Raw genomic sequence first — 15,539 nt, forward strand, 5'->3', positions numbered from 1 at the left:
AAAGTTCACAATTGTAGAACAGTTAGAGTAATAAGGCCTTGTGTGGTCAAAAGTCAGTCTAAATAAAATATATACAGAACTTTATTTTTACATTTAATACTAGATTTTATAGGTATATTACAAGCGAAATGTAAACTTGGTCAAAGCGGTATAAAAAATGAACAATCAAAAACACAATACACGCAATTAATATATATAATTTTCCAATATATGCATATATTGCTTATACTTGCTTATACTCTTGACTTATTGTCATCTGACTGTTCTCTTTTACTGAAAATGGTAGAATTTTTTGAATAAAAGATATATATATAATATGACCTTGAAAAAAAAAAAAAAAAAGATCCAAGCAAAAGGAAGTCCGATTATTGATACATATTTTTGTAAATAGTGGGCTTTCTTGTTGAGATCTGAAAGTTGGTCGTTCCCGATCATTCTCGACTTCCTATACTCTCTTTCAACCGTATCTTGCCTCTGACGACTGCGTCTGACAGATTTTTTAATGTTAGATTATCTACTTCTTCAAAAAGATTGGGTTAAATTTAATTTTTTCTCAAGCTCTGAACATATTATATTGTATGTACCAAAATAACAAACTGTACGCTATAAATGGTAGTATATTAAAAAAATGGACTGGATAAGCCAGTTCTTCGTAATTTTTGCACGTACATACTACATATAACGTATATTTAAAAAAAAACTATAATACGTTAAATCGAATATAAATTAACCTTTTAAACTAAAGAATACTTGGAAAATGGAAAAACAGAACAGAAGCAAAAGGACGACCACTGTACTGAATAGATTATTGATACATATATATTTTTGAATCGTAGAATTTCTTGTTGAGATCTGAAGGTAGAGCGTTTTCGATCTTCTTGGACTTCTTATTCTTCCTGACAGCAACTTTAGTCTTGCCTAACCCTCCTTATTACCCTGACTAAGCACAGAAGATTGTGAAATGCCCAACTATACCTGGCAGATTATTTAAAGTTAGATTTGCTAAAATTTATTCTACTCAGCTAAATTTAGTCATATTACATAGTCTTAACGACTTTTCTTTGTAGTTAATGTATCGATAATATATTATACAAAAAAAAAAAAAAAAGAGATGGAAAGGAAGTGCAAGTACTTCTTAATCTTTACATAAGCATATCACAATATTATATATATATATATATATATATATATATATATTCTAAACTGGACTATATATAAGTTGAAGAGAAACAAGATGGGAAACTCGAAGCATGAGTACTTGCTAATGTACTCAATTCGGAATTATTATTAATATTATTCATGGAAAAATTGATGACTTGCGAAGTTTGTGCAAGCTGCTAACGTGGCCCGGTGATAAGATTCAAAGGCAGCCGTGGTTTGGTTTTAATCAAAGCGGATATGATTCAAAAGCGCGTTAGTGGGACTTTAGATCAAGTGAACCGCAAACCTTAGATACCTCACAACGTAAACTGACCGAACATAACTGGGTCCGGTTCTAAATGTATTTTCGTCTATTTCCTTCACACTAGTGTAACTAGGAATATAAGATGAAAAGGTTCCGGCAGAAACGAGAATGGCGGGCTCTTTGGCCTTAAATCCGTTTTCCTCTGGATATTGCGTTGGTTAGTATGTACCAACACGTTTTACAAAGAGATGAAAATTTATTTTTCTTTTGTAATACTTAAGATTTCGACAAAGGTTTATTTCTATTATCACAATTAAAACACTAAAATTAAAAGGAGGTTGGTAAACAGAGAGATTTAATAGAAAAAGAAAAAAATATTCATTTAGTTGTAACATAAGTTTTTTAGCTAGAGTCAACATTACAAGTTTTTTTTATTGTGCATATAAAAATATGTTTTAGTATACAAACTTAAATTACATAATAATGTATTTCACTTTTCCATGTTACAGTTCAATTTATCGTGTTGAAGTAACAGTGAAATACAAATTGAGGCGTATGAATATATGATTTCTCCCCTTCTACGTTCTGAGTGAAATGTTAAAAATTCATGTCATCAATCACCGAGGCAAAATTAACGTTAAAATTTTCAATGTTTGAATATACGTAATTTTGCAAATTTCCTGGTGTCTTTTCGCTCTTAGCGTGTTAAGTAAAGTATTCCATGTTATGTTAATATTGTTGCTTAAAGTTGAAGTTATTGTTTAAGAAATTTGTCTTAAAATCACTAGTAATTATTAGAGAATAGGGTTACATCAGATATTTCTGCTTTAATAGTTATTAATTCGACCTACCACAGGTTCCTGAGGGTTCAATTATTACTGTCGGGCCACACTTATGGAGAGGGGCGTTTTTTATTCGTCGACCCAACCCTTCTGTTGAACACCGTATCCGATATAAAAAAAGTGTTGGGTTTAACCCATTTTATAAAGCGTATCGCTGAACGGGGTATTTGAAGTTACGTCAAAGCTAGTAAACGGAAGGGCTTATCCTACAGTTTTTCTCTAATCTCGGCGGTTAAACTTTCTTAGGGGGGGGGACCCAACTAAGGGAAAGAATGGCACAATAAAGGATCAAACAGGACGGAACGGGTCCTTAGGGACAGTACTCTTCCTTAGATATGTAGGCGGTGGAACTCAATTTCAGAGTCGGTCGTCCGAGCTAATTATTTTTATTCAAATCGATGTACTTTATAGCCCATTCAATTTAGAAGAATTTTAGCTTATTATTTAGAATTAAAAAAATGTAAATTATCTTTGTTTTTAAGAAATATGCAAAGTGTACTTAAGATATTGTTATATGATAAAAGCATTCCAAATAAAATTAGAGCCTGTAATGCTCATCTAGAAAGTGAAAAACGTGTTATACGTAATCTCGGTTCCAGAATGACAATGAAAAGGGATGTGAAACAACACGTCGCACTTTTACTGAATAATGGCCTTAATGAGGGCGGTTGAAATATGAATAATCTAATTTGTCCTAGAAATTATGTTAATTGAATAAACTATTGTCCTCTCTCCTCCTGACAGCCATCGCGATTCAGTTACAGTTCCGCTTTGAAATTATGCACGTTTATTGTTGGTTAATTAGGAAAAATGAAATTCGCCACCGCTTTACCGTCTATCAAATGTTCTCTGCTTAATCTATCTTTCTGCCTTGTGGGTTGCGGTTTTTGAATACGGGCTTTTAGAACCCATAATCCATCCCTTTTACATCTGCAAATCTGATAGGAATCTCCGCAGCCGGATTACCAATTGAGTTAATCACTAACTGAGAACAAGACCAAGGCTCTCTCCTTTTCACGATACTCAAACACAACCTTATTTCATGGGCCACAATGGTCAGTTTGTTTTGTAATAAATATTGTGTATTTTCAGATTTAAATTATAAATGGAAGTTTACCATAACACTTGATTTATAAACCCCTTACAAACCATGTAACTTCGAATTGTCAGAAGATTAGGCTCTTCTATGAAGTTGTATGTTGTATGTTGTTGTTTGTATGTATGTTCCAGTTTTGTATAGTTTTGATAATCTTAAACACGTAACCTCGACCTTACTATTATTTACATATAAGCGGTCATTTGTTAAAAACTAAAGTTTAGTTACAAATGTAGGTGTTATTTGGAATTTATTTTATATAAATTTATTTATATAAACATATAACCATGAATTTTAACGATTCTAAATATTCTGATGTACAGTTAATTATGTTTAAAATATATATTATGGGTTTTATAAATCTTAGTTTTCCTGAGTAGCAGTTACATTTAAAAATTAACCGGATAAAAACATTAATTTATGTTGGTATTACAAGCAGTTAATTTGACTAAAATTGAGTTCTAGGTCAAATGGTTTTTTGACAATTTAGGGAGGTCTTTATCGGGATCATCTTCAGGGCCTGTGATTTATAAACATTGTTTAAATTTTACAAATACATGTAGTATGTGAAAAAATGAATTTGTACAATACTAGAAAATTTTAGATTCAAAAAAATGAATTTATATAATGCTAGAAAATTTTAGATTCAATCAAATTTTTATTATCATTCTTTGTAACAACTGTCAGTAATAAATATTGTGTCTTTGATTTGCAAATTGACCTGTTCAAATCTATTTAATTATGTACAAAAAGTGGGCCATTTTAACAACATCAAAATTGAGATGTAAGCATATCAGTGATTTAGACAATTTGGATAGGTATTTGCTTGAATTTATTTATTATAATATAAATATAAACATATAACCATAAATCCTGAATTATATGTTAAAATGTAAATTGTGAAACTTAAAAATAAAATGTAAATAATAATTGGTGTTAAATTTATATTAATTTTGGGCAATTTTTTTAAGTTAGCTTAAAAAAACTTTCATATATTAGAAATTTGGTTGTCATATACATACATAGGTATATGTTATCCTATACATAGAAATTGGTTATTATATAGTATATGCATATTTTAAGAAATCATCAGAAAAAATAATGCTAGTAATGATCATTAATAAACATAAAAACCATGAGTTTTATTAATGGTATTGGCGGCTAGATATTTCATGATTTACAACTTTTGCTAATTGTATTACGACCCATCACAGCGTTATGTATAGCATGTTAAAAGCTATCAATATTAACATATTAAAATAACACCTTTTAATTCTGATATTTTTAAACCTTTATCGAATATGGCGTAAAAATTTAAAATCCAAAATATTTCAGATTTAAATTTTTTTTTTTTGTCAGCTCGAGTGAGTTTTAATTTTATGCTTTATTATAACGGTTTCCTCCAAGTAATTACTGCTTGATCTATTCCTGGATTTTACATAAAGTCCGTTTATTTTTGCAATTAGAGCATACTCCAGGGGCTTTACGGCCCTTCTTAAAATAAGGGCCAAATCCGTCGGATTTACATCTAAATGAGTTTTTGTTTTATCACACAAAGATCCGATCTTGATCGTTATCATTCTAACCGCACCCCGTTCACTTGAGCTGATCTCGCTGATGGAATTAGACTTTTCGATTAAACTCAGTTTGGACAACATACCAAATTTATAGTTTTTGCTTATAGTATAACGTTACAATATGACTGTAAACTGTTTGCGACCTTAGATTTTCCAGTTTCCACCAGAAGATTCTTTATTTATCATATGAAAATAATAAGATACTAGAGGTTTTTAATTACATTTCTTGTAAACAACATGATAAATATTGGTCAAACAACAAGAATGGCAATATTTCCTCCCCATTATTCTCTGTCATAGATAAAATCCTTTGGTGTTTATTGTGTTATTGCAATCTTGATTTTCCGACGGGTTTTAATCGTTTTAACCCGTTCTGGTTTAGACGTTTGATTCCTGATAAGCTGTAATACAGAGAGACTTTGAAAAGTTGGATTTCCACCCCCCTCGATTTATTACCGGGAGTTTTCTTTCCCATTCTTCTCATCCTTCTTAATAACCTTTTGAAAAGTAATATTTCGTTAAAAGAACTCTTCAAACGAAATGTTCAATTTTCATTAATCATTGAGATTTTTGCTGAATCAATCTCAGATTTACTCATCTAATTCGATCGCTTCCGACATTTTGTTCTGCCGGATGTGCTTAGTCTTCCCCTACTTAGGTATGAGGGAAAAAAACCATCCGACGATCTACTGCCACCTTTTTTATTACCATTGAAAATGTCATTAATCGCGCGTCAGACAGACCAAAACAGCGAAAACATTCTGCCCAAAATTGTTCGAAACGACCGAACTAAAGATTCATCATCCTCCAGACTCTATAGAGAAATCTCACAAGTATTTAATTATTAATAATTATTAAGCCAATTATTAAGAAACGTTCTCATACGGCAAAGTAGCGATGAATACGAAATAATCTGCAACGCACAAAACAATTTAAATTAACAACCCATTCCCAATCTGACTATGAAAAATTACAGAATCTATGTTAATTATTTAAATTGAAGAGACCCATCTACCTAGTATAAATAGTATGATGGCATGAAACACTGAGTGTTAATTGTGCACTTACAACGATCAACGGTATAATTAAATTATAATTAGGTCAAATTAGACCTAGCCTCACCGTTTTGATGTTTGTTGTATTAGAGGGATCTTTCCATAAATCATTCTTTCTTCACCTTAACTGATGATTAATTGGTATACTTTATACAGATGGGAATGATTTTAGGTCTGTGTAAATCTAACTACATCTTTGAGAACTTTTAAAATGGAAACAAATTGTACTTATTAGCTCTCATAATATGGACATTAACATAACTGCCACGATACTTATTATAATTCGGATAATGAATTGTACAAATAACGGTGTTTCGTTAATCCATCCATATTTGTCCAATTTAATTTCCAATCACACAATAATACATCTGTCGTTTTGTAATTAGCGATTAACTAGAAATAACTCCCTCCTTGGGGAGATTCGATTTATAAATGGGGGAATTTCTTATTGCAAAATGCCGAGACGTTGGTTATATCCTACGTGACCTAATATCTTCTCTTGTATCCCTCATTCCCTAGGAGAATTTATATCACACACATACAAAGTCCCATGGTGTACTGACTTAATAACGTTTTTAGAATGTTTTTAGAAAATATCATTTATTTGGGAAATGAATTAAAAATTACTATATAATTTAATTTAATAATTATAATTAATTAAGAATTACTTCTCCAACCAATATGTGTACATTAAAAACTATTTACATTTAACAATGTTAGTGTCGAGGGCTATTGATTTCGGGATTTGTACGGATATGATCCCATTGAAAACACTGTATACATAGGCTGTAATGTGTAAACTCTTCACACACGAACGCGCGCGCGCCAACAGACCTGCACAAACACATCAAGCTCTTGTATGAATAAATACTTTTATTTATATAATTAATAACATAAAAGCAGCAAACAAATAAGCTGACACTTATATCATTTTATACAGGGTGTTCAAGTTAATGCGCCCACCCCATTTTTTTTGAGATTCTAGATAGGAAAAAAGATGAATTGAGACTCCACTTCATTTTTTGTGTAAGGTCGATTTATTTTTTCGACATCGATTCGACATAACTCGAATTCAAATTCTTAATTTTAAATGAAAACCCCAATTTTTCAAATTTTTCTTTGGAAATAGATTTTATGGCGAAAAAAATGAGCACTCAATTATTAAAATCGGTCCAATAGAATCGGAGATATGATTTTTTGAAAATAGCCGGAATGCAGTTCTAGTGTGTTAGGTCGAAACCTCTTTCTTTTGTTTTGTACTGCAAATATTTTGAAGAAGAGTAGAAAATCAGCTAAAGTTGGAAAAAAGTCTGAAAGCTTATTTAGCTTTACATTGGAAATTTCCTGCCAAATCCCATAAATTTCATATTTTGGGTTTGGACCAGCCACAGCGGAGTTAACAATTAATTAATCACAGCTATTGCTATCTGGGAATAAAAAGGTTAAATAGCAAATCAAAGGAATGTAGGAACTAACGCTATTTTTCGTTTCCAGATTCTTGTTGGAACAAGTCATTTCTTGTTTGGGTTAAAAATTTACTAAAAACTCGATAATTACGAAATTTATAGGATTTGGCAGAAAATTTAGCAAGTTTTCAGACTTTTCTTTCTACTTTGGCTGATTTTCCACTCCTCTTAAAAATATTTGCAGTAGAAGGCAAAATAAAGAGGTTTCAACCTAACACACTAGAACAGCATTCCTTCCGGCTATTTAAAAAAAATTATATCTCCGATTCTATTGGACCGATTTTAATAACTCAGTGATCATTTTTCTCGCCAAAAAATCTAGTTTCAAAGAAAATGTGTGAAATGGGGGTTCTTTTTTAAAATTATTAATTTGAGTTCGACATATATCAAATCGAGGTCGAAAAAAATAAATCGACCTTACATGAACAAACTACATGAAAAATGAAAGGGAGTCTCAATTCATACTTTTTTCCTATCTAGAACCGCAAAGTAAATAAAGGGGGAGGGCGCATTAACTTGGACACCCTGTATATATATTTTATATGTTATGTTTATGCTATGTAAATATAATTATATAATATTTAAAATAAGATTATTTAATTATAAATTCGTTAAACTGATTAGTGATAATTGCTAAATAAGTGTTCGTTGTTAGAATTTTTGTTTGGTATTTTTAAAATTCGCCCAAAAGTAAACTGGGTCGGAAGAAGAAAATATAAAATAGAATTTTTGGAAAAACTATCGCGTGGGTGAAACACAACAATGAGTGAGCTTGTTTTCCATGGGAATGTACGAGCTGATCCCGAAACGGCAACTATTTCCTTTTATCCTCCCTCTCCTATTTTATGAAGGGCCGTCGGAAGAAAAGAATATTGCGGGAATATTTCCACACATAGTACTTTGTACAAGGGTCATATTTCCTTTAGGCCTTACTAGATCTACTCAGGGAGTAATATAAATCCCCTCGATTGATTAAATTAAATCGCGAGCATTTGAATTACAAGAAATACCATAAATACTCGTTTTTAGTTAAAAAAACAACATTATTTAAATAATTTTTTTGTTACGGGCTTCTTTATTTTAATAATACAAAAACGAACGACTGAATGTTTTTTTCTCCGGGACTTTCAGTATTTGCCTAAGTCCCGATTCTCCAAAAACTTGTCAGACGAAATAATGAGAAAATTGAATTAAGCATCGCAACTTTGTTTGCAATTATAACTTTTTGTTTTCTGCCAACTGAAAGTTTCGTTGTTTTTCCTTCTACCGGGGGTTTCATGTACTGCCAGGTATAATTTCACCGCCAGTTGTAAAGCGTGACAACGGCCGAGTTCTATATAGGACTTTTGTTAATTTGGTGTGTATTGCCATTTAACTTTTATTCAACTTAAGAAATATGATATTTTTATTTAGTAGTAGTAGTATAAAAATAGTAAAATACTCTTGAGCAAGTAAGTTATATCATTGTGTTGAGATCTCTGAACCTTAACGTGACTGATATTTACCGATCATCACTGGTCTGCTTGTTTAATCGTTAACTTATTTTTTATGGATGATCTGTTACATTGAGCACAGGTGAAATTTTCCCAAAAGGGGGTTGACTACCTTCTTCTGATGATAACTCTTAGTGAAAATAGGGGTGGTTAGGGACTTTTGTTTAATAAAGTACGTTTTTCATTCATTCATTCTTAGTGAAAATAGTGAGTAGGAATATTAGGACACTATCAAGCTCATTGTTAACAAATGAAGCAACTGTTAAAAATTAAAATTTTAAAATATTGATTTGTTGACGTGGTTTGATATTAGAATCTGAATTAATATTAGAACAAACTTAATTTAATAGTATTGTACAATAGAGTAGAAAATAGAAACACAAATCGGAAATAAATCATTAAAAATTAACAGTTTGTTAATGCTGTAAAAAAAACAGTTATTTTTTATGCCATACTTGTTGGAAGTCTTTTGGAAGTGGTTTGTCCAAAATGATGGCTGACTGGGCATTATGGGCGTGTTAAATGATTTTAGACCTTTTAATTTTAGATTTTGTCGTTACAGGTAATTTTTGTGTGCATTTCTCTCACAGTCTCTGGAAGTACTGCTTGCGTTTTTTTGCGTTTTTGCATTTCAACATTTTCAGTGTGTCTACGTGATTTTGTCAAGTCGTCTCATTTATAAATCCGTGAAGGGAAGGGTGTGCGTATCTCTGTCGGTGCGATTAGTGGATTAAGTCTGGTTTTTTAATTGCTCTGGTCGGTCGTTGTGATCGTTGGTTCTTTTCTGTTCAATTGATACAGTGTTTTGAGTGTCTTTAAAAGTTTACACATAAGTTAATTTTTCGTCCTTTTTTAATACGTCTTGTCGTATTTTGATTTTCCGACACTTCCTTAAATGATCTTACACGTTCTTTGTATAGTTCTTTTATTTTTAACCTCGTCTATCAGATGAATTTCGCGCCAAATTCGCCTCTTATAGCGTGTATGTATTTTTTTCAGATGCATTAGTTTAGTTTATGTTTTGTCTTATTAGTTTTCCGATTATGAACACAATCGGTCAGTGCTGTTTTAATTTCTAATTTGTTGAATAGATTTGTTAGTTTTTCCCTTTATATGTGAATGTCATTTATTTATTGCCTTTTCTGTGTTGCTATTTTATTATTATTTTGTTGATCGTTTGAACGTTTTTTGTTGTTGTGAATTTCCTCATTCAGTCAGGAGGGTACTAAAACTTTTAGGGTCGTTTCTGAGCATTCTGCTTATATCGTCAGACCAAAATTTTAAATTTCTGTTTAAGGAAGTTACATAAACTGGAGGGCTCTTGTGTTGCTGGCAATTTCTGATAAACCAAGGCGCGTTATTATCTTTCTTGATACCTAATTCATAATGTCTTTTTTTATTTATAAAATTTGTCACCGAAGCAATTAGCCAAACTTCAGTATGAGTAATCATATTAGAGACGGAAGAGTAAGTTTTCTTTTAAATTGTATTTTCAGTTGTTTATGGAGCAAAGAAGTTTTAATTAGTCTGGCAAGTCAACTGTGCAATTTGTCTTCTTTTATTAAAAATCTTTCAACTTAAATGCGACGAGTCGAGGTTTTAGAATTTTCAGGCAAAATATTAACTATTAGAGATTTGTTTATTATTATAGGAGTGAATAACAAGTTTATTTTAGGGAATACCCCATATTCTTATCGGATATTCAAGATGCGATGGCGTGATGACCCGTTTCTTCTTTTCTAAGTCCTCTCCGACAGCACTGGGCAGAATATTTCTGGCATTTTATACATTTCCTGCAATGTTGTAAGTTTGGGCCCGGCCCTCAGAATTTATAATGATTTCATCTAGGTTTAATAGCATATGTCTTCAAGATGGTCATAAAAAAATAGTGATGGTTACAAACAAATGATCTAATTGTTGCAGAAGTTAAAACAGAACAATAACTTTTTAATACCTTAATATTAGAACTACTGTTAGAAGATTAACTACTATAAAAACTACATAAAATATTACAATAATAAAGAGTTAGTTAAGATAAAATATAACTGTGAAGTAAATTTCTTTGATCTATCACAATTGTTTCTAATGAAGAATCAATAAAAAACATAATAATCATATTCGAATCGAACAATGCATTAAAATCTTGATTTTCATTTGTTTTGATCATGTATATAAAATTAAATTTGAACAAAACAGCTTGGACCAGGAGATGTTACTTAATCTACACTTAATCACAATAACAAAAATTGTAAGATTTATAAATTAATCCAGCACAACTTAGATATTTTATAGTTGATTTTTTTAATGGATCGCGAAATCCGCCATGTTAACAACTTATGGATGCTGTGTTAAAATGGGATTATCGCATGTTATCAAGCATTGATATTAAATTATTTTTATTGCATTATTTGTACATACGTAATAGTGATTTGATTTTTTAAAATGCTTGGTTCTGTAGACATTGAAACCGTCTGCATCGACGTGGGGGGGATCTTCTTATAAGTCTGTAACTTGTTGACATTAAGGTGGGTACTTCGTGACCAGTGCGGTTATTAAACCATTAAACCCTCGAGACGGCTCTTTCCAGTGGGACCGGGTCCAAAACTAGATTAGAACCTGCCAATTGGTACTGGCACTCGCACAATACCACCGTCTAACTTATTGCCTCGGGGCTCTAATAGATTCTACCCTTTTCTACCCCTTCGGTTCTACCCTTTTACAACGGCTGGAGGTGAAATACGACCTGGCCTCGTCTGTCTCCTCTGATTTTATTAAACCACCTTCTTTTTTATTTATTTGTGCTGAGTTGACGCCTCAAATTTAAATATTTGACTTATCTTCATTTTTATTTTAATTGAAATGTATCATTGTGAGATTAGGCAGAACATTATTACAGTCTTAAGGTAGCAACAAATTTTTAATATGACAATGCGTATTTTTGCTTGTTTTCATGTCTCATACGTTGCATTTCGCATAAAATACATATTACAATATAACAATAAGGATAAGAAATTTTTTTAACTTAATAATTATGTTTAGTACTTTGCCAATAATCAATTAAAAATTTAGTGTTTTTCACAATACCACATGCTTTTTGGATTTTATCTATTCTATTCAACCAAAAAAACCTTTTGTGTTTAGATAGAAGATGGCCAAATGCATAGCGTTTTTGTTTAGACGAGGACCCTTGAAGTGTTTCACAATTTGTTTTTCTATATTCCTATTTCATATTCTAAAGTTAGTGCTTTTACGGACCGCAATATTTTGAGAAATTGATCTTGGCGCTTAACAGCTATAACATGTGGTTCTCGTTTCTAGAGCATTGTTGATATTTTTCGATTAAGGATTTAAGTTGGTCTACTTGAGATTTCTTCTTTTTCTCACCGAGCCACTAAAAGCCTTTTAACGCCAGGGCCTTTCTTTGTATGAGAGCAAAAACATCATGCACACACATATTAGTATTACAAATTTGAATTTGAAATAAATAAATTTGACATAATTATTTTGATAAACGTTCATTTTTTCTTTGATGAGTGCTGATGTTTTTAGTTCATGGTTGAAAGAGTGTTCAAAGAAAATTCTTCGCTTTCATTTCTTTCTTCATGACCCTATTGAACTATTGTGTGTGCTTTATTCATTTTGTTTTTTATGTTATCGTAGCGTTCATTTTGCCTATTGTTGGGCCGTTGTTTTTCCTCGTTTCAATTTTTTATATAATTCTTTGTTCTACTTTCTTCTATCGAGATGTTGAATAGCTTCCGCTTTTAATTTTCATGTCTGATATTGTGATATTTCTTTAACTATTGGGTACCTTATAATCACAATATATCGTAATCCTGCTGATGATAAGGAATTACTTCAACTATTCTGGGTTTCATAGAAAGTGCACATGATTTAAATATACATTTAAGACGCGTTTATTTGTGTAATAGTCGGTTTTTGTTTAGCCTTTTCTGATTATATATTTTTTCATATTTACTCATAAAGGTATCCTATTTGTTTTAGTAGTTCCTTTACTGTTGGGTATACAAGATGTTCATTTGGTGTTCAGTGGTGTTATTTAGTTAGGAAATCTGTCGTTTTCTGTTGTTTTAGTGTTTGTTGAGCAGCTAAGTAATTCCTCTTTTAAAAGTCCTGACATTTTCTGCGGATATGGCGAGTTTTTCGTCAAAATCGTTCTTTTTATATATCAATTGGACGCCTTGACCATTAATTATTAGTTTAGTGTTTGTTGTTGTCAAATCGTATTTCAAATCAGCGGCAGCGTTAATGGAATTCAAAATTTTTGTTTATTCGTCTGGACGTGTTTTTTAAAAGCTATTTCCCCCCAGGGCGAATTTGCCCCCAACGATCCTCCAGGGGTTAGTACAGGGCTAAATGAACAAATGATTGGTTTAATGGAGGTTGACAACGTCGGGGCAATTCGTAGCAAAAGGAGAGGATTCACCCTTTTTCCCCCCGAGGGATTCAATTGTTTCGGTGATATTTGCATTTTAATAGGTGACGAACGTGTTCCGTATAAAGCCCGGGGGTCGGAGTGTTTTGATGCCGTGTAACGACTTGCCCGGTTATGTTTTGACTTGGTTTTCTATATTGGCCTCTGCATATTTTCAAACCTTCTTTCCTTTTCCCACGAGATGCCCCAAACTATTATTGTAAATAAGAGTAAAACGGAAAGTAGATTATAATCTGTCACAGCTGTCAATTATAAAATAAATGATCAAATAATGATGACAAATTTGAACCATTTGGATCACATTAGCCATGTTTCAGCTAGTTGCTCGTACCACTCCTCGAGTTGGATGTTGAAAATCTCTTGCAATTTCGACTTATGGAAAATTTAATTTTTTCCCTCGTTCAAAATGGATTTAAACATCACAACAATAGAACTAGGAATGACCTTACGCATTAAGGAAATACACCTCAGTCTTTCAAGCTGAAATATATGTTATCAACGTTTATACTATTGAAAATATTAAAAGAGCTTACAATGACAAAAAATCCCTATGAGATCATACAGGCAAGCAGCCGTAGAAGCAGAAGTGCGTAAAACATTCACACCTAAAATAGTCGGTGAATGCCTGATAAAGACCACCTGACAATATCTTGGGTGGCAGGGAACAAAGAAATTTGGGTAATGAACTAGCAGACAAACTGGCCAGAGGATCTGGAAAACAATATAATTGAATAAGATCAATAATAGACTTCTCCGTTTGAGAATGAATCGACCAAAAAAGGAAAGGAGAAATGGGCAAACGCCAGATGTGCTAGATCTACTAAACTTTGATTGTCTGTTAAAACATGATTGAAGAAACTTACTACAACTGGCAAACCTTACTACAATTAGACAGGTTTAAACTTGTGATAGGGCTGTATACCGTCACTGGCACCTGAGAAAACATTCACACAACACGGGACTTTCAATAGTAATAGGGTAAGTTCAATATACCCAATTTATAGGTTATACATTGAGAAGGAAGAAACTACCAACCACAACTTCGAATGGTAGCAACCACACTAAAGACAAATAACCTAGGGTACTAAGAAGACCCGGGAAAACGAATTGCTGGAATGACAGTCAATTGAATTGAACTAAGGAACTAGGAAAAATACAATAAGCTAAAAGGTTGCAGTGGTTGTGGAATACCAAACCCCCTCTTCTTAATAAATATTCAGAAATCGTGAGATGTGGTCTGGTGCAAACCTCTTAATAAACTTTACACCGACATCATCATTATCATCATCAAGGCCTTATTACTTTACAAGAGAGTAATAATGACTACTAATAATAATGTTTATTAATAAAGCGATTTGCAAATATCTCTTATAAATAAAACACAGTATCTCAGCGAAAGCATTTTTTTCGACTGGATAGTAATCCGTCAGTAGAGTTGCAGTACAATTTTATTTATTTATTTATTTTATTATTACAATAAAAAAACACAAAGAAAAAAATGAAATGAATTCCTACTAATAATTAAATTATCTGACAAGTAGTGGATCTTTTAAATAATTACATAGTAAACCCCAGTCTCTACCGTTTAGATAATTACAAAGTTCACAATAAAGTATTTTATTCTATACAGTTTTAAAATAGGGTAGATTGCAATCATGTTTTGTATCCTCAATTTCTTTTAGGTTACACAATGAACAAAGAGGCACAAATCTGGTCTAAAAGGTTTAAAATTTAAGTTCAGCTGTTCACTCCTTGCTGTCTTTATTAGTTTAATTTCAGTAAACGATCTAGAGTGTAAATAAGTGGCATAATAATTTAGCTTGGGTTATATTCCAAGAAAAATCTCATTTTTAGCTTTTACTTCTGAATTACGAATTTCTTCTAAACTTATATTGACAATTAATTTACTTAAATTTGATTACCTATTTTCGTTTCCACCTATGCTAATATTGTACTGATTACATTTCTTCCTTGAATTAAACCAAATAATACCTTTATTTATTATTTGTTTACATATAATTTTTGGTCTATAATCAGACAGTTTTGAAGTTCTTGATATGTATTTTATATACAGTCTTAAAGCATATACATATATGCTATTCATGCCTATTTGTAAATGTAGAATATAGGAGTGTTGTAAGGAAGGTTG

The 15,539-nt window shown here is 31.7% G+C and overlaps 1 protein-coding gene across 3 annotated transcripts in view; it reads left to right on the top strand.

The window, feature by feature from the left end:
• Positions 1 to 15,539, top strand: part of LOC106674167 (transmembrane protein 132C) — a 210,897-nt gene that overhangs the window by 2,062 nt on the left and 193,296 nt on the right. The window lies entirely within an intron of this gene.

This window comes from Cimex lectularius, unplaced genomic scaffold (genome assembly GCF_000648675.2).
Source record: "Cimex lectularius strain Harlan isolate CLEC.00 unplaced genomic scaffold, Clec_2.1 scaffold63, whole genome shotgun sequence".
Classification (NCBI taxonomy): Eukaryota; Metazoa; Arthropoda; class Insecta; order Hemiptera; family Cimicidae; genus Cimex; species Cimex lectularius.